The 18212-nt window shown below is 61.5% G+C and overlaps 1 protein-coding gene across 9 annotated transcripts in view; it reads right to left on the bottom strand.

The window, feature by feature from the left end:
- Positions 1 to 18212, bottom strand: part of CNTFR (ciliary neurotrophic factor receptor) — a 457782-nt gene that overhangs the window by 144771 nt on the left and 294799 nt on the right. The gene's annotated exons all lie outside the window — the stretch shown is intronic.

The following is an 18212-nucleotide window of genomic DNA, read 5'->3' as shown; positions in this document are numbered from 1 at the left end:
TGGGCACATCCTTTAAATCCTTCTTGATGCCTCAGGTTCCTCACCTCCACCACACTGGCACTGACACGGGCCTGCTCACCCCGTAGGCTGCTTGGAGTCCCCGCTCCGTGCAAAGCCCTATCCTCGTTAGCCCCACTTTCCACGGCAGAGCTTACAAAGGCACAGAGAGCTCGCGCCGCGCGGCTCGGCTTAGCGGGCTGGACACTGACCTGGCATCCAAGCCCTGTCCATTCCAGTCCTAGCAGCCTCCTGGGGGACCTTGGGCTGGTAGCTTCAGCAGGACAAGGGTCCCTCCCTACCGCCGAGCTGGGCAAGGCAGGTAAAGGAGTTCCCTTTGTTTGCAACCTGCTTTAACAATGACAATCATTCGGGCTTTTCCTCTGCAGATCTCAGTGACCTTCCCAAGGGGGGGGCAGAGCCATCATCCCCATTTTACACAAGGCAGGAGGTGCAGAGCGATGAAGGGACAAGCCCACTGTTGCACAGGGAGTCTGGGGCAGAGCTGAGAAACGACCCCAGGTGTCCTGATAGGGTGACCAGACAGCAAGTGTGAAAAATCGGGACGGGGGTGGGGGGGTAATAGGAGCTTATATAAGAAAAAGACCCCCAAATCGGGACTGTCCCTATCAAATCGGGACATCTGGTCACCCTATGTCCTGACACCCCCATCCACCCTGTGCCCTCGCCCCTGATACTACGAGCTAAGCGATAGCTTGTTACGAGCAGCTGCCTGTGCCCCAGCAACAGCGCCAACCCGTTCTACGGCCTGGTACTCCTCGGCTGGGGGACGGGTGCTACCGGGCAGCCAGACCGAGTGACGGGGATTGGGAGTTAGAGGCTTCTACCAGGTCATTTGTCTCTCACCAGGCACAGACAACAGTGACGAGAATGGCCTCACGATGGGCAGTGGGAATCCATTGACACCGGCGTCCAGGGTCAGGCCATCGAATTATATGATGTTAGTGGAGTTGCCTAGAGAGGCCTATTCCGCAGTACCCATCTGCTAGTCCTCTGGGCTGGGGAGGCTACATCTCTAGTCTCTCTGTCGTTGGTCCCTGTGTCTGGGAGGGAGGGAGATGTAACGCCCATGGCTTCAGGGTGGGACAAATACGGCCGAGGCAACACTGCAAGAGAGGGGATGGGTGATTGTTGCTGGTGGTACAGGGTGGTTATGAACAAGGGAGAAAGCCCAGGCATTAGGACAGGGAAGATGACGATTACGCACGAGGAACATTCATTCACAGGCAGTCAGACTCACAGGCAGTCAGTTTCCGTGTGGTAAAGCAGGTTGGAAAAATTCGGATGGGACGTGCTTTCTGTGGAGCTTGCCGGTTCAACATTCAAGCGTTTCGTGGAGACGGCTCAGTTTCAGCAAAGGTTCAATGGAAGCCAGTCAGCGTTTGAATCCTGCCTGCCAGGAAGGTTTCCACTGGAAACTTGCCTGGTTTCCTGCCAGCTCACCCGCCCGGCTCCTTGGCACCCTGCCTGGTGGGCTGACACGGAGTTGGGAGTCTCAGCTCCCACGGTCACAGCTCCTCAACAGACTGGGCTTCTAGTCTCCCCACGTGGTCTGACTCAGAGCCGGGAACCCCAAGGCTTCCAGGGCCTGTGGCATCCTGCCAGGTGGACTCATATGGAATTAGGGACCTCAGGGAGCCCAGGGTCCACAGCTGGCCGATTATGCCGTGTGGGCATTTTGCGCATACAGTCATGATAACTGTGTGTGCAAAGCTGGGGACGTGGCTGTGTGGACGTTTTTGCATTGTTTTGAAAACCAGGACCTGGACACAGGGAGTGTGGGTGAGGATTGTGACTGTGCAGAACATAAAGCAAGGCATGGACGCTGCCTGGAGGATCTTACGGTCTAAAGAGATGGACAACACAAGTGCACTGGGTGCCTCTGTGTTTGACAGTTACCCGAGGGACCTCAAGAGACCCGGGCAGTGGAGTTCCTCAGGAGACACTCAGAGACTGAGTGGGTGGGACCGTCCTGCTGTGTGACAGCTGATGGGAGCGATGGTCTATCGTGGGACCCTCCTCAGCCAGCTGGGCCAGGCACCACACTCCCACCCGTGTCCGAGAGAAGGCAGGCTGACGCCAGAAGCTGAGCAGGAGTGCTGGAGCGAATGCGTGTGGAGAGGGCAGTGGAATCCCCCAGGGCCGGGCCGGGGCCGGGGGGAGCCCTGAGGGGAAGGGGTAATGGCAGTCTCCTACATCCTAACATGCTCAGTTAGGTGGAAGCCCGGAGTTGTAATGCCACGAGACGTACCCACATCTGGGTGCTCAGGAATGCGGGTCTCCCTGTTCCTGGGAACCTTCCAAAACAGCTCAAAATCCAGCTACACATAGAAACGCAAAGGGCCCATTAGCATAATATGGGAAGTAGGGGCATTAAAGAGAAAATTTTATACCCACATACACAGCTCTTCCAGACCCCTTCTCCACCCCCCCCCCACACTAACCCAGCTCTGGGTACCCTACACACAGCTCTGCCAACATCCCTCCACCCTGATCTGCAGCACGGCTCTTATTCCAGCCCGGGGATCCCCATATTCAGCTCTGTTGGCGTCCCTCAACCCTGACCTGAAGCCCCCGTCGCCATGGTGTTCCTACCCCTTTCGCAGGAGCATTTCTCAGCCGTCCTCAGTCCTCACTTGGTTCTACTTGGAGGGTGCACCCCTCTTGGGCAGGCACTGCGATCGGCACTGGATTGCCCGCCCGAGCTTGGCTTCAAACCCACACTGGCAAAGGCGAGAGGCCAACTCCCACCCCACCCCTCTCGCTCCCCGCTCTTCCACCTCTAATGCTGCTTTTGGATTGAGACCGACCGGCGCACGGGTACCACGTCCGACGCCGCTGGTGGGGAGCCTGACCGGAGAACGCACTGGAGTGTGACAAGCAGGGAAATCAAACCACCGGGGCGGCATTCTTCTTCTTCATTATTTGTACAGCTGCAGCGCCGAGGGGCCCTAATCACGGATCAGGACCGTACCAGCACAGGGATTCCTCCTGCGCAGTCACTTGTCCAAGCTGCCCAGGTCTCTGGGGATGTCGGCACAGCAACAAAACCCCCATAGCAGCAAGTCTCAGAGGCCGGTCAACAGACGCCGGCTCATGGGGCTTGCACTACGGCGTGAAAACTAGCCGTGTAGACATTCCTGCTCAGGCTCTGTGACCCACCCCCTCGCCGGTCCCCCGAGCAGGAACGTTGACTATTTTTAGTGCCATAGCACGAGCCCAAGTCTGTAGACCCGGTCTCTGAGCCTCACGGCTGTGTTTGCAGCGTGCCCGTACCCTCTGCGTCCTGGAGGGAGGCTGGGCAGCACACGGAGCTGCAGAATGGCCTCTGGCCACGCACTTCCCTCTGCAGAGCAGCCCTGACCTTCCTGACAAAGCCACAAGTGATCGTTGCACTTCTGGGCAAAGCTCGCCCGCGAGAGATGCAGCGTGCATCTGGGACGCGATTCCAGGTGGAGGGCTGTGGGTGCACGCAGAGGAAGCACCTGCGGCGTGGAGGGAGAGTTAATCTGGGGATGGGTGGGTGGCCGGCTGTGAATATTTGCGTATATGCGATGTGAGTGTCTGTGTGTATATGAGGACGGTATGCAAACGCGGTGTGTGTCTGTGTGTGGGTGAGTGAGAGAGATTAGACAAGGCACAGAGATTATGCAGAGTATGAGTGTGCATGGCAGACTCATGGCACGTGCATGTACGTCGGGGTCTGCCTGTGCACACGGGGTCTGTGTGTGCGCAGCCGAGCCGTGGGTCGGCAGGGTGTGGGTCTGAGCTCTCTCTGCAGGTTTTTGCATGCGTGCAGTCAGGCTGGGAGATGCAGCTGTAAAGTCACTGGTGCTTGCCTCTTTGGAAGGAGAATGTGCGGGACCCATTTTTGGCAGCCACGGCACATGTGTTTCTCTTCACTGGGGCTCTGCTAATTTATGTCCCTCCCTTCAAGGCAAGATGCTGACCTGAGCTTTGTGTAAAACCCCAGGGACAGAGTGTCTCCCCGGACGGTAGGTGCAACCCCCACGTGGCTGGTATCCTGTGAGGGGAGATTCAGCGCTCAAGTGGGACCAGAGCATGAGGCTGGTACTAAATACGGCTCTTCCCTGATCTACATCCCCTTGGAAATGCCTCTGACAGCAGCCAGGTCCCAGGCCGCGCTGTGGGGAGAGTGCAGACATGCCGAGCCACCCCCTCCTTGCCCAGCATGCCGCTACGTAGGGCTGGAAGGGGGCGGCAGGTCATTTCAGGGAGGCCACGTCCACTGGCACACGCCGGGCACAGCTGGTGTTGGAAGAAAGCAGAGAATGAACGGGACTGGCTTGAGCTCAAATAACTGTTGATGCGGCTTCTGGGGAGGGGAAAGGATTGCCATGTGCATGGGCGGGGGCAGAGGGGGGGCCATGCATGGACCATCAGGAAACTGCTCTGACTGGACACTTTGGATGGGCCAAGGTAGCTGCCGCCCCTTGGTGGCTTTTTTTTGTCCGGAGGAGAACTTGGTGGCTTCATTAGGTGCTCCCACCACCGTGGTTCTCAACACCACCCCTTGCTGGGACCCTGGGGGTTCCCATCGCCCCACTGGGGCTTCCTCCTGATCCTGAAAGGTAGAGACAGGGACCACATGGCATCATGGTCTGTGTTTCTTTGCCCTGAGCAATTCCCTAGGCTCCTTACACTCATCCCACAGCCCCTTCACCTTCAGCTTCCACCTTAGTGCTCTGCCTCAGGGCGCTTTCCTGTGGCCGGCCTGGCAAGCTAAAACGGATTCCCAAACGGCCTTGGACGCGCTTAGGTACCATGGTGATGGGCGCGCCACCAAATGAAAGAGAAGAAAGAAAGGCTTGGCTGGAGACTGGTCCATCGATCCATCCAGGAGGTGAGCTCCAGCATCTTACTCAGACTCCTGCGCCCGTAAATCCCCCTGGTAGCGTTGAACAAAGCCGTTATCCTTTGCTCCCCTCGAGCCTCTTCTGTCGCGTTGCCCATACAGCGGCTGCTGGGTTTGACCCCCACAAGGCAGCCGAAGCTGGGCAGGTGCCTGGGGACCATTTGGGAGGAACACCGAGTGTTATTGCAGCCCGAGGCAGGGGAGGGATCCTTTCAGTGAGAAGGCTGAAGGAGTCCCCAAGGGGGAAGGTGCGGGGCCCATTGAGTTTGAAAGCTTCCCATCTGCTGGTCCCGGGAGGGAGGTGGAGGAAGCAGAGGGTGCTGACGGAGCGGCTCACAGGTCCCTGATGGATGCTGCGCTTCTCTGTCACCCTCCAGACAGCGGCTGAGGGGGTGTCTGTGGCTGGAGGGGGACGGGGAGAGGAGGACTCTTAAATTGCGTTCCTATTTGCCCATAAATGAGCGGCCCTCTGAGGCTGGCTGCTGGCTGCCAGCCGCCAATGCTCCGGCCGTAGGGAGGGATTAGGGAGCTGTTCCTAGCACTGCGGCGCATTGTCTCTGCAAGCGGCGCTCTCTTTCCAAGTCGATGATTTAAGGCCCATTACGCCCTACGGACCAGGGAGAATCCAGCAAACCACATGCTCGTCTCTCTGCCTGTGTCCCAGAGGCGCCCGTGGGAGCAGAGCCAGAGGGCTGACAGTGCAGTCAGCACGGAGCAGGGCCGCTTGCCACACTCATCGGCGGGGAGCGGAGCCGCTGGCCCGGAAAGGGGACTTTGACTGAGCTTGATCAGCTTTCACCTGCTTTTACGAGGCAGAGGGATAAACCCAGAGCCAGCCTCTCTGAACGTGACCGGGCTCACTGCACGGAGCAGCGCTGGATGTCAAGCGTTGCGTCAGGTCACTTTGAAGGGGGCCCAAACCAGCAGCATGCCAAGCCCACGCCTCGGCTGCCAGATGCAGTCCGGGGTGTGCGTGGAGCGTGTTTACATTCACACAGCACCAGACTGACGCAGCCCAGAGACCGACTGCCTCTGCTTAGCTGCAAAACAGGTACAGCGTGGACAGCAGCCAGCACACAGCTCCCACGCAGCCCCCCACGGGGGTGCCCCCGCCCTGCTCGGGGGGGATCCGTGCTCTGGAGTTCACCAGTCCTGGCTCATTCTTCTGAGATTGCCAGCAAACACATTTCAGAGCATCAGAGCTGCTATGCTGGGGTCAGAGCAATGGTCCATCTTGCCCAGTCTCGGACAGTGACCCATACCAGAGCTTTGGGGGAGTTATGGAGTGATCTGCCCTGTCTTGCACTCCTGGCTTCTGGCACTCAGAGGCGTAGGGACACCCAGAGCATGGGGTTGCACCCCTGAACATCTTGGCTAATAGCCATTGATGGACCTATCCTCCAGGGACTGATCCAGTTCCTTTCAGAACCCCTTTTTGGGACCAGTGGGAGGGACGGGGAGCTTGGAGACCTGACTCTGTCCTATATTCCTTGTGTGACCCTAGGGGAGTGACTGCCTCTCCCGTGCCTTGCCCACTCTACACTACAGGGGTAAACTCACCCACAGGCCGGTGAGGAGAGGGTAAAAGCCACTGGCAACTGTCAGGTGCTCAGCTACTGTGGGGAAGGGGCCACGTTAGTGCCCAGCGAGAGAAGTTGCTGATCATCTACCAGGTGATAGCAGCTGCCTCTTGTTACTAGGGGCCCATCTACCCGCCAAGTTAAGGTGTGACTGTAGCCCAGGCAGACACAGCCATGCTAGTGCCGGCCTCGCTAGCACGGACAGCAATAGCAATGGCGAGCCAAGGTCAAACCCAGCGTGCCCGGCAGGTTTGTACCGGAGCGGGCGGCCAGTGCCACCACGTCTGCTCTTGTTGGCCGCACCAGCTAGATGAGCGGGGGGACGCCCACCGGCGCTGCAGCCACACCCTCACGGGCGTGCCCCCGGGCAGCATGAACAGAAGGAGGCGGCGTTGGGGAAAATGTCTCCACTGGGCTTGGGGCAGTTCTGCAGCCCCAGCACGTCAGGCCATTGAGCCTTGGGTTTTTTTTGCATTGACTCGCCTGGAGGCCTGGGAAGCCCCTTCCAACCCAGAGCCTCAGGGGATGTGGGACAGGAGAGAGACCAGGACGAGGCCGTCTTCGGTCCTGGGGAGGGGGGAAAACCAGACCAATGTTCGTTACACACAGAGCGGTGGCCGGGGGGGGAGTCGCCAAGTGCATTTGATGCAGCATTCAGGGCTTTCCCTGGAGCGAGTACAGGGCAGCATCCGGGGGCACTGCCAATACTGAGGTCACCTCTCCTAGTGACCTTGGCCAAAGGGCCAGAGTGGGCCCTGCAAGAGACCCTAGCTGGGACCAGGCATGAGTGCAGAATTCCCCTGCAATCCAGGACTGCTCCCTGCTAGCGTGACGGCCCCACCCTGGCCAAAGAGGGGGGCACATGTGCAGGCAGGGACGGACCCCTGGCCAACGTCTCCCCCCACATGCTGGCACGCACAGAGCCACCGTAGCGAGGGTCAGCGAAGGGCAGGGCAACAAGCGACTGATCGGGGCAGGCGTTAAGCCGCCCTGCCCCGCTGCAGGGGAGGACCAAGACTTCAGGCTGCAGAGCCAGTTGGTGAGAGACCAGGTAGGCGATTCTGTAGAGCATTAGTCACAGGAAGCAAAGGGAGACCTGGGATGCCACCTGTGGCCAAATGGCTTTGTGAGCACGTAAAGGAGCAGCTGAAAGCAGCTCTTCCGCGACAGACACTAGCGAAGGGACGAGATGAAGCGGTTTGGGAAGTGGGGCCTATGGGAGGGCACTTTACCCATTCCTGCTCAGCCGGGGCCCCTACACTGAAATTACCGCTCTCCTTCTGAAAGACTCTTGACCGGCTTCCAGGCCAGCAAAGGCAGGACAGCTAAAGCAAGCAAACCCAAGCAAAAGCTCTGTGTAAGCGCATGCAACCAGCCGGCCTGCACACATCCCAGGTGTGATGCATGTGGGGGTGCTCAGCCCTGAATATTGGTCTGTACCCCAAAATCTAGGGCACGCAGCAAGCCAGGCTGCCCAGAGCAGAAGCAACAGGCAGATATAAAAAGAACAGGAAGGGAACCAGCTTCAGCAACGGGAAAATACTGGTAAATACAGTTCAGAGAAGCCCCCAGTAGCAGTGCAAGTGCCAGGCCCGCTGACCGGCTCTCAGCCACCCCCGTGTGGGTTTCAGCTGGACCGGAGAGGGCCGGGGGATGTCAATCACAGTGCACTGCCCTGATCTCTGCCAAAGGGCCCGGCCGTGTTTCTATCCCACATGCCATCTCCCGACCAGGCTGGGGGCAGGGAAGAGCCCTCCTCACTGCCCTCCGAGAAGATCCCCGCTCTGGAGACCCTGTCCCAAGTCGTGCATTCCAGGCCTGAGCCCCATCTCCTGAGACGGGTGGGCCCCCTCCAATGGGGCAGTCTGGGAACCCACAGCACCTCCACAGGGACAGAGGCACCCCGCCCAACCCCTGCACCAAGCACACGAGGCAGCAAGGGCCTTCTGCCACTCCCACAGGAGGAGCAGGGCACACGGGCGGCCTGCGTGCACCTGCCAGGAGGCCTGGCTCCAGCAAGGCTGAATCCTGAAGAGGCCAGATGGGCCCGTATTACAAGCCCCGTCCCCCTTTCCTCCACTTGCGTGCTACGCTGCTTTCACTGCCCCGGCAGCGCAGGAGAGTCACAGCTCCCCGTGTTCTCTGCCTGTCCCGTGCAAAACGCTCCCCGCACCAGCCAGCACGCCCCGCACGCTCGGCTGGATATTGTGGCTGCTCGCGGAAACCCCCAGGGGCCGGCTCCTGACTCGGTGCGGATGGGCCCAGCCCCACCGATGTGACCGGAGCTCAGCCAACACACGCCCGCTGCCGATCCGCCCCAGGGGCTCTCCCAACTCGTCCCAGGGGTTCTCCAAAGACAAAGCAGAAAAGAAGGGGAGATTTTTAGCATTCCTGCTGGAAGTGGCCGCTCCAGCCTGTTGAATGGGGCTCATTGTGCCAGGCTCCCTCGCGAGCAAATTACCGGCATTCATTCCCGAGGGCCCCACCCCGTCTGGCTGCCACGGCAATTTACAGACTGACTTGACCCAACTGTTCTTGCCGCAGTGGGCACGCCCTTCTGCCCACACACAAGGTGGATTCGCCACTTGTGGAATCGAGGGGGGAAGGGGGCACTGTTCACAGACAGGCCCAGCCCCAGGCAGCCGTGCTTCAATATTGCTCATAGCACCGGCCTCACTGGCAGGTTTCAAAGCCTTTTGCTTGAGGCGGCGCAGTGTCGTTGGCCTCATTTTACAGCTGGGAAAACCGAGGCACAGAGCAGGCGAGTGAGTTCGTCCAGAGGGCGCAGAGGGGGTCAATGACGGGACTGAGAATTGAATCCAAGTCTCGTGATTCACAGGCCTTTCCCCCGGCCACCGGAGGTGCGTCTCTCTCCTGGCTGGGTCTGACCAGCCACAAGCAACGCTCTGGATGGCGAATTAGATGCCTGGGAGTGTATTCGTATAGAATAAATTTCTTATCTGCACCGTGCCGGGGGAGGGGGGTGCTGAGAGCTTCACAGGCAGAGAAAAGCAGATGGGCTCAGAACCCCCTGACTTTCACGCTAAACTAGATCAACACCACAACACAAAAATAGCAACAGGCCCTGGGGGGGTGGGGGGAGAGAAGGGCAGGGCAGGGACGAGCTGGGGGGAAAGACTCTAGTAAACACGAAGAGGCAATGGCTGCTGGGAGAAAGGTGGTTATTCCCACCTGAGCTGATTAGTGTTGCAAACTCTGCAGGCTTCCCTACTCAGCTCTCCTGACTTGCAGCCCCGCTGTAACTCCAGTCCCAGGCTGCTCCCTCAGCTCTGCCGGAGCTCTGCAATCCCGCCCTGCAGCCCCACCCTAATCCCTGCAATCCCGCCCTGCAGCTAATCGAATTCTGGGCCCACTCTATAGATTGCCAGTGCGCCTAGTCCTGGGTCCCCTCATGGCTCGGCCACTGCATTTCCACACTGGCTTGCAGCTCTCCCTTCTGCAGATGCACCCAGCCCTGTCCTCTAGCACCCCTATTGATTCCACTCCTGGGCCCCCTCTCCCCACAGCCCTGACTGGCCAGGACCCCTATCTACACCAGCCCTGCTTTCCTCCAGACCAGGAATCCTGCCAAGTTGCATGTTACGATACAGACAAAACAAGCACAAGGCCCAGGCTGGGCTGCTCAGCCCCCTCTCAGTTGTGCCTGGAATGGAAGGGCGGGTTTAATTCTTGCTATCAATCCCTTTGCAAACTTCTGCTGCACTTTTTTCCCACCCGGCCTCGGTCGCCAACAGAAACCTTCCCTTGCGGGAGGAGAATTTGTCATGCAAAGGAAGCCAGTTCCTCCAGGAGTGAGTTCGAACCAAATCTATCTTTGTAAGGAAACAGACGTAATTAAGTGTTGTAGATGGAGCCAAAGATATGGACCGTTCCAGGTTTAATTTGTTCATTAATGAAGAACTGCAGTAAGTGAAGCCTTGTTTCCTTTGCAGCACTTTGGTAAATCCCTGGGGTCAGCATCTTGGCTCTCCTGACAAGGAAAAATAATTAGTGAGAAACTTTAATTAAGAGATAACAGATGGGTGCTAAAGGACTTCCACTTAATCACTCCCAGATAGCCTGGAGCCTGATCTTGGTTTACTTCAGGGGAGTCGTAAATGATGCATCCCCCCTCCTACGTGCAATGGGGAGTGCTTACGGAGATTCACTGCACTAATCACGGCTGGTGAGCATGACGAGCGCGAGGCGTGCAAGTCTGTGAATCCGGGGCCTGGTGGGACTCCGAGGGCTCGTCTCAAGAGGGATCAGAAATGCAGCTCAGGGTCCTTTCTCCCCAGGTTGACCCCAGATGGGTCCTCTGCTCGTTTCCAAGCACAGCAATCAATAACTTGCTGCAATTCCCTCCCTCGCTCTCCTGCAGATCAAGACCAGGTCACGAGAGGCAGGAGCTGCCTTCGGGGACTCTGCGGCTACTCGGTTTCAAAGAATCCATCCTGGTGCTTTAGTGACACAATGAGCAAAAAGAAGGGAAACCCTCGGACTGGGACCAGCGTCAGGGACAGAGACTGGAGAATGGCCCTGGTGGGATGGCTGGAGAGCCAGCTTGGGACAAGTGTTGGATGCTCCAAGCTGTCTGCTAGGAAGGAGACTGTATATCTCCACACTTCTCCCCTCTCTGCTGCTGGTGGGACACCGAGCTAGAGACTGGCATGGCAGAGAAGGGGCTGATCCTGTTGCTCATCACCAAGTGACTGAGATCCAGGGAGGACAACGGCAGCTGTAGAGGGACTTGTCTGGACTCAGGAGAAGCCTGGAGAGCTGCATTATGTGGAAACGTACGTGCTGGCAGTCTCCCTCCATCACTGGGGAATCCATATGAGTAGCAGACCTTCCCCACTCAACCAGTCACAGCGGGCTCAGACCATGGTTCCAGCTAACCCAGGAATCGATCTCCAACAGTGGCCAGTTCCAGTTGCTTCAGGGACAGGTGCCAGAAACCTCCTAGTAGGTGCTTATGGGGCAACCTGCCCAAAGAAGGTTTCTCCTGACCCCAAGAAGTTGGCTTATACTCTGAAGAAAGAGGACTTCGAGCCCTTCCAAACCCCTGGTTTTATAAAGTCCGTACTATTGTAACTTGGGGTGTTCTTGTTTCTGGACTAAATGTCATGTGGGGGGCAGGTAGGTAGGGAGCGTTGGGCATCGGGGTGTACGGTACATAGGGATGCGCGTGGGGGATGCACGGTAGGTAGGCAGGGAGGGTTGGGCATCGGGGTGTACGGTGGGTAGGGGTGTGCGTGGGGGGTGCACGGTAGGTAGGTAGGGAGCGTTGGGCATCAGGGTGTACGGTGGGTAGGGGTGCGCGTGGGGGGTGCACGGTAGGTAGGTACGGAGGGTTGGGCATCGGGGTGTACGGTGGGTAGGGGTGCGCGTGGGGGGTGCACGGTAGGTAGGTAGGGAGGGTTGGGCATCGGGGTGTACGGTGGGTAGGGGTGCGCGTGGGGGATGCACGGTAGGTAGGTAGGGAGCGTTGGGCATCAGGGTGTACGGTGGGTAGGAGTGCGCGTGGGGGGTGCACGGTAGGTAGGTAGGGAGGGTTGGGCATCGGGGTGTACGGTAGGTAGGGGTGCGCGTGGGGGGTGCACGGTAGGTAGGTAGGGAGGGTTGGGCATCGGGGTGTACGGTGGGTAGGGGTGCGCGTGGGGGATGCACGGTAGGTAGGTAGGGAGGGTTGGGCATCGGGGTGTACGGTGGGTAGGGGTGCACGTGGGGGATGCACGGTAGGTAGGCAGGGAGGGTTGGGCATCGGGGTGTACGGTGGGTAGGGGTGCGCGTGGGGGATGCACGGTAGGTAGGTAGGGAGGGTTGGGCATCGGGGTGTACGGTGGGTAGGGGTGCGTGGGGGGTGCACGGTAGGTAGGTAGGGAGGGTTGGGCATCGGGGTGTACGGTGGGTAGGGGTGCACGTGGGGGGTGCACGGTAGGTAGATAGGGAGGGTTGGGCATCGGGGTGTACGGTGGGTAGGGGTGCGCGTGGGGGATGCACGGTAGGTAGGGAGGGAGGGTTGGGCATCGGGGTGTACGGTGGGTAGGGGTGCGCGTGGGGGATGCACGGTAGGTAGGTAGGGAGGGTTGGGCATCGGGGTGTACGGTGGGTAGGGGTGCGCGTGGGGGTGCACGGTAGGTAGGTAGGGAGGGTTGGGCATCGGGGTGTACGGTGGGTAGGGGTGCGCGTGGGGTGCACGGTAGGTAGGTAGGGAGCGTTGGGCATCGGGGTGTACGGTGGGTAGGGGTGCGCGTGGGGGGTGCATGGTAGGTAGATAGGGAGGGTTGGGCATCGGGGTGTACGGTGGGTAGGGGGTGCGCGTGGGGGTGCACGGTAGGTAGGTAGGGAGGGTTGGGCATCGGGGTGTACGGTGGGTAGGGGTGCGCGTGGGGGGTGCACGGTAGGTAGGTAGGGAGGGTTGGGCATCGGGGTGTACGGTGGGTAGGGGTGCGCGTGGGGGATGCACGGTAGGTAGGTAGGGAGCGTTGGGCATCGGGGTGTACGGTGGGTAGGGGTGCGCGTGGGGGATGCACCTTAGGTAGGTAGGGAGGGTTGGGCATCGGGGTGTACGGTGGGTAGGGGTGCGCGTGGGGGTGCACGGTAGGTAGATAGGGAGGGTTGGGCATCGGGGTGTACGGTGGGCTGGGGTGCGCGTGGGGGGTGCACGGTAGGTAGGTAGGGAGCGTTGGGCATCGGGGTGTACGGTGGGTAGGGGTGCGCGTGGGGGTGCACGGTAGGTAGGCAGGGAGGGTTGGGCATCGGGGTGTACGGTGGGTAGGGGTGCGCTTGGGGGATGCACGGTAGGTAGGTAGGTAGGTAGGGAGGGTTGGGCATCGGGGTGTACGGTGGGTAGGGATGCGCGTGGGGGGTGCACGGTAGGTAGGCAGGGAGGGTTGGGCATCGGGGTGTACGGTGGGTAGGGGTGCGCGTGGGGGGTGCACGGTAGGTAGGTAGGGAGGGTTGGGCATCGGGGTGTACGGTGGGTAGGGGTGCGCGTGGGGGTGCACGGTAGGTAGGTAGGGAGGGTTGGGCATCGGGGTGTACGGTGGGTAGGGGTGCGCATGGGGGGTGCACGGTAGGTAGGTAGGGAGGGTTGGGCATCGGGGTGTACGGTGGGTAGGGGTGCACGTGGGGGATGCACGGTAGGTAGGTAGGGAGAGTTGGGCATTGGGGTGTACGGTAGGTAGGGGTGCGCGTGGGGTGCATGGCAGGTAGGTAGGGAGGGTTGGGCATCGGGGTGTACGGTGGGTAGGGGTGCGCGTGGGGGGTGCACGGTAGGTAGATAGGGAGGGTTGGGCATCCGGGTGTACGGTGGGTAGGGGTGCGCGTGGGGGTGCACGGTAGGTAGGTAGGGAGGGTTGGGCATCGGGGTGTACGGTGGGTAGGGGTGCGCGTGGGGGTGCACGGTAGGTAGGCAGGGAGGGTTGGGCATCGGGGTGTACGGTACGTAGGGGTGCGCGTGGGGTGCACGGCAGGTAGGTAGGGAGGGTTGGGCATCGGGGTGTACGGTGGGTTGGGGTGCGCGTGGGGGGTGCACGGTAGGTAGGTAGGGAGCGTTGGGCATCAGGGTGTACGGTGGGTAGGGGTGCTCGTGGGGGATGCACGGTAGGTAGGTAGGGAGCGTTGGGCATCGGGGTGTACGGTGGGTAGGGGTGCACGTGGGGGTACACGGTAGGTAGGTAGGGAGGGTTGGGCATCGGGGTGTACGGTGGGTTGGGGTGCGCGTGGGGGGTGCACGGTAGGTAGGTAGGGAGCGTTGGGCATCGGGGTGTACGGTGGGTAGGGGTGCACGTGGGGGTACACGGTAGGTAGGTAGGGAGGGTTGGGCATCGGGGTGTACGGGGGGTTGGGGTGCGCGTGGGGGGTGCACGGTAGGTAGGTAGGGAGCGTTGGGCATCGGGGTGTACGGTGGGTAGGGGTGCGCGTGGGGGATGCACGGTAGGTAGGTAGGGAGGGTTGGGCATCGGGGTGTACGGTGGGTAGGGGTGCGTGGGGGGTGCACGGTAGGTAGGTAGGGAGGGTTGGGCATCGGGGTGTACGGTGGGTAGGGGTGCACGTGGGGGGTGCACGGTAGGTAGATAGGGAGGGTTGGGCATCGGGGTGTACGGTGGGTAGGGGTGCGCGTGGGGGATGCACGGTAGGTAGGTAGGGAGGGTTGGGCATTGGGGTGTACGGTGGGTAGGGGTGCGCGTGGGGGTGCACGGTAGGTAGGTAGGGAGGGTTGGGCATCGGGGTGTACGGTGGGTAGGGGTGCGCGTGGGGTGCACGGTAGGTAGGTAGGGAGCGTTGGGCATCGGGGTGTACGGTGGGTAGGGGTGCGCGTGGGGGTGCATGGTAGGTAGATAGGGAGGGTTGGGCATCGGGGTGTACGGTGGGTAGGGGTGCGCGTGGGGGATGCACGGTAGGTAGGTAGGGAGCGTTGGGCATCGGGGTGTACGGTGGGTAGGGGTGCGCGTGGGGGATGCACCTTAGGTAGGTAGGGAGGGTTGGGCATCGGGGTGTACGGTGGGTAGGGGTGCACGTGGGGGGTGCACGGTAGGTAGATAGGGAGGGTTGGGCATCGGGGTGTACGGTGGGTAGGGGTGCGCGTGGGGGATGCACGGTAGGTAGGGAGGGAGGGTTGGGCATCGGGGTGTACGGTGGGTAGGGGTGCGCGTGGGGGATGCACGGTAGGTAGGCAGGGAGGGTTGGGCATCGGGGTGTACGGTGGGTAGGGGTGCGCGTGGGGGGTACACGGTAGGTAGGTAGGGAGGGTTGGGCATCGGGGTGTACGGTGGGTAGGGGTGCGCGTGGGGGATGCACGGTAGGTAGGTAGGGAGGGTTGGGCATCGGGGTGTACGGTGGGTAGGGGTGCGCGTGGGGGTGCACGGTAGGTAGATAGGGAGGGTTGGGCATCGGGGTGTACGGTGGGTAGGGGTGCGCGTGGGGGTGCACGGTAGGTAGATAGGGAGGGTTGGGCATCGGGGTGTACGGTGGGTAGGGGTGCGCGTGGGGGTGCACGGTAGGTAGATAGGGAGGGTTGGGCATCGGGGTGTACGGTGGGCTGGGGTGCGCGTGGGGGGTGCACGGTAGGTAGGTAGGGAGCGTTGGGCATCGGGGTGTACGGTGGGTAGGGGTGCGCGTGGGGGGTACACGGTAGGTAGATAGGGAGGGTTGGGCATCGGGGTGTACGGTGGGTAGGGGTGCGCGTGGGGGTGCACGGTAGGTAGATAGGGAGGGTTGGGCATCGGGGTGTACGGTGGGCTGGGGTGCGCGTGGGGGGTGCACGGTAGGTAGGTAGGGAGCGTTGGGCATCGGGGTGTACGGTGGGTAGGGGTGCGCGTGGGGGTGCACGGTAGGTAGGCAGGGAGGGTTGGGCATCGGGGTGTACGGTGGGTAGGGGTGCGCGTGGGGGATGCACGGTAGGTAGGTAGGTAGGGAGGGTTGGGCATCGGGGTGTACGGTGGGTAGGGATGCGCGTGGGGGGTGCACGGTAGGTAGGCAGGGAGGGTTGGGCATCGGGGTGTACGGTGGGTAGGGGTGCGCGTGGGGGGTGCACGGTAGGTAGGCAGGGAGGGTTGGGCATCGGGGTGTACGGTGGGTAGGGGTGCGCGTGGGGGTGCACGGTAGGTAGGTAGGGAGGGTTGGGCATCGGGGTGTACGGTGGGTAGGGGTGCGCATGGGGGGTGCACGGTAGGTAGGTAGGGAGGGTTGGGCATCGGGGTGTACGGTGGGTAGGGGTACACGTGGGGGGTGCACGGTAGGTAGGTAGGTAGGGAGGGTTGGGCATCGTGGTGTACGGTGGGTAGGGGTGCGCGTGGGGATACACGGTAGGTAGGTAGGGAGGGTTGGGCATCGGGGTGTACGGTGGGTAGGGGTGCGCGTGGGGGTGCACGGTAGGTAGGTAGGGAGGGTTGGGCATCGGGGTGTACGGTGGGTAGGGGTGCGCGTGGGGGGTACACGGTAGGTAGATAGGGAGGGTTGGGCATCGGGGTGTACGGTGGGTAGGGGTGCACGTGGGGGTACACGGTAGGTAGGTAGGGAGGGTTGGGCATCGGGGTGTACGGTGGGTAGGGGTGCGCGTGGGGGTACACGGTAGGTAGGCAGGGAGGGTTGGGCATCGGGGTGTACGGTGGGTAGGGGTGCGCGTGGGGGGTGCACGGTAGGTAGGTAGGTAGGGAGGGTTGGGCATCGGGGTGTACGGTGGGTAGGGGTGCGCGTGGGGGTGCACGGTAGGTAGGTAGGGAGGGTTGGGCATCGGGGTGTACGGTGGGTAGGGGTGCGCGTGGGGGTGCACGGTAGGTAGGTAGGGAGGGTTGGGCATCGGGGTGTACGGTGTGTAGGGGTGCGCGTGGGGGGTGCACGGTAGGTAGATAGGGAGGGTTGGGCATCGGGGTGTACGGTGGGTAGGGGTGCACGTGGGGGGTGCACGGTAGGTAGGTAGGGAGGGTTGGGCATCGGGGTGTACGGTGGGTAGGGGTGCGCGTGGGGATACACGGTAGGTAGGTAGGGAGGGTTGGGCATCGGGGTGTACGGTGGGTAGGGGTGCGCGTGGGGGTGCACGGTAGGTAGGTAGGGAGGGTTGGACATCGGGGTGTACGGTGGGTAGGGGTGCGCGTGGGGGTGCACGGTAGGTAGATAGGGAGGGTTGGGCATCGGGGTGTACGGTGGGTAGGGGTGCGCGTGGGGGGTGCACGGTAGGTAGGGAGGGAGGGTTGGGCATCGGGGTGTACGGTGGGTAGGGGTGCGCGTGGGGGTGCACGGTAGGTAGGTAGGGAGGGTTGGGCATCGGGGTGTACGGTGGGTAGGGGTGCGCGTGGGGGGTGCACGGTAGGTAGGGAGGGAGGGTTGGGCATCGGGGTGTACGGTGGGTAGGGGTGCGCGTGGGGGTGCACGGTAGGTAGGTAGGGAGGGTTGGGCATCGGGGTGTACGGTGGGTAGGGGTGCGCGTGGGGGTGCACGGTAGGTAGGTAGGGAGGGTTGGGCATCGGGGTGTACGGTGGGTAGGGGTGCGCGTGGGGGTGCACGGTAGGTAGGGAGGGAGGGTTGGGCATCGGGGTGTACGGTGGGTAGGGGTGCGCGTGGGGGGTGCACGGTAGGTAGGGAGGGAGGGTTGGGCATCGGGGTGTACGGTGGGTAGGGGTGCGCGTGGGGGTGCACGGTAGGTAGGTAGGGAGCGTTGGGCATCGGGGTGTACGGTGGGTAGGGGTGCGCGTGGGGGGTGCACGGTAGGTAGGTAGGGAGGGTTGGGCATCGGGGTGTACGGTGGGTTGGGGTGCGCGTGGGGGGTGCACGGTAGGTAGGTAGGTAGGGAGGGTTGGGCATCGGGGTGTACGGTGGGTTGGGGTGCGCGTGGGGGATGCACGGTAGGTAGGTAGGTAGGGAGGGTTGGGCATCGGGGTGTACGGTGGGTAGGGATGCGCGTGGGGGATGCACGGTAGGTAGGTAGGGAGGGTTGGGCATCGGGGTGTACGGTGGGTAGGGGTGCGCGTGGGGGTGCACGGTAGGTAGGTAGGGAGCGTTGGGCATCGGGGTGTACGGTTAGTAGGGGTGCGCGTGGGGGATGCACGGTAGGTAGGTAGGGAGGGTTGGGCATCGGGGTGTACGGTGGGTAGGGGTGCGCGTGGGGGGTGCACGGTAGGTAGGTAGGGAGGGTTGGGCATCGGGGTGTACGGTGGGTAGGGGTGCGTGGGGGATGCACGGTAGGTAGGTAGGGAGGGTTGGGCATCGGGGTGTACGGTGGGTAGGGGTGCGCG

This window comes from Chelonia mydas, chromosome 5, assembly GCF_015237465.2.
Source record: "Chelonia mydas isolate rCheMyd1 chromosome 5, rCheMyd1.pri.v2, whole genome shotgun sequence".
NCBI lineage: Eukaryota > Metazoa > Chordata > Testudines > Cheloniidae > Chelonia > Chelonia mydas.
This window is presented reverse-complemented; position numbering and strand designations above follow the sequence as displayed.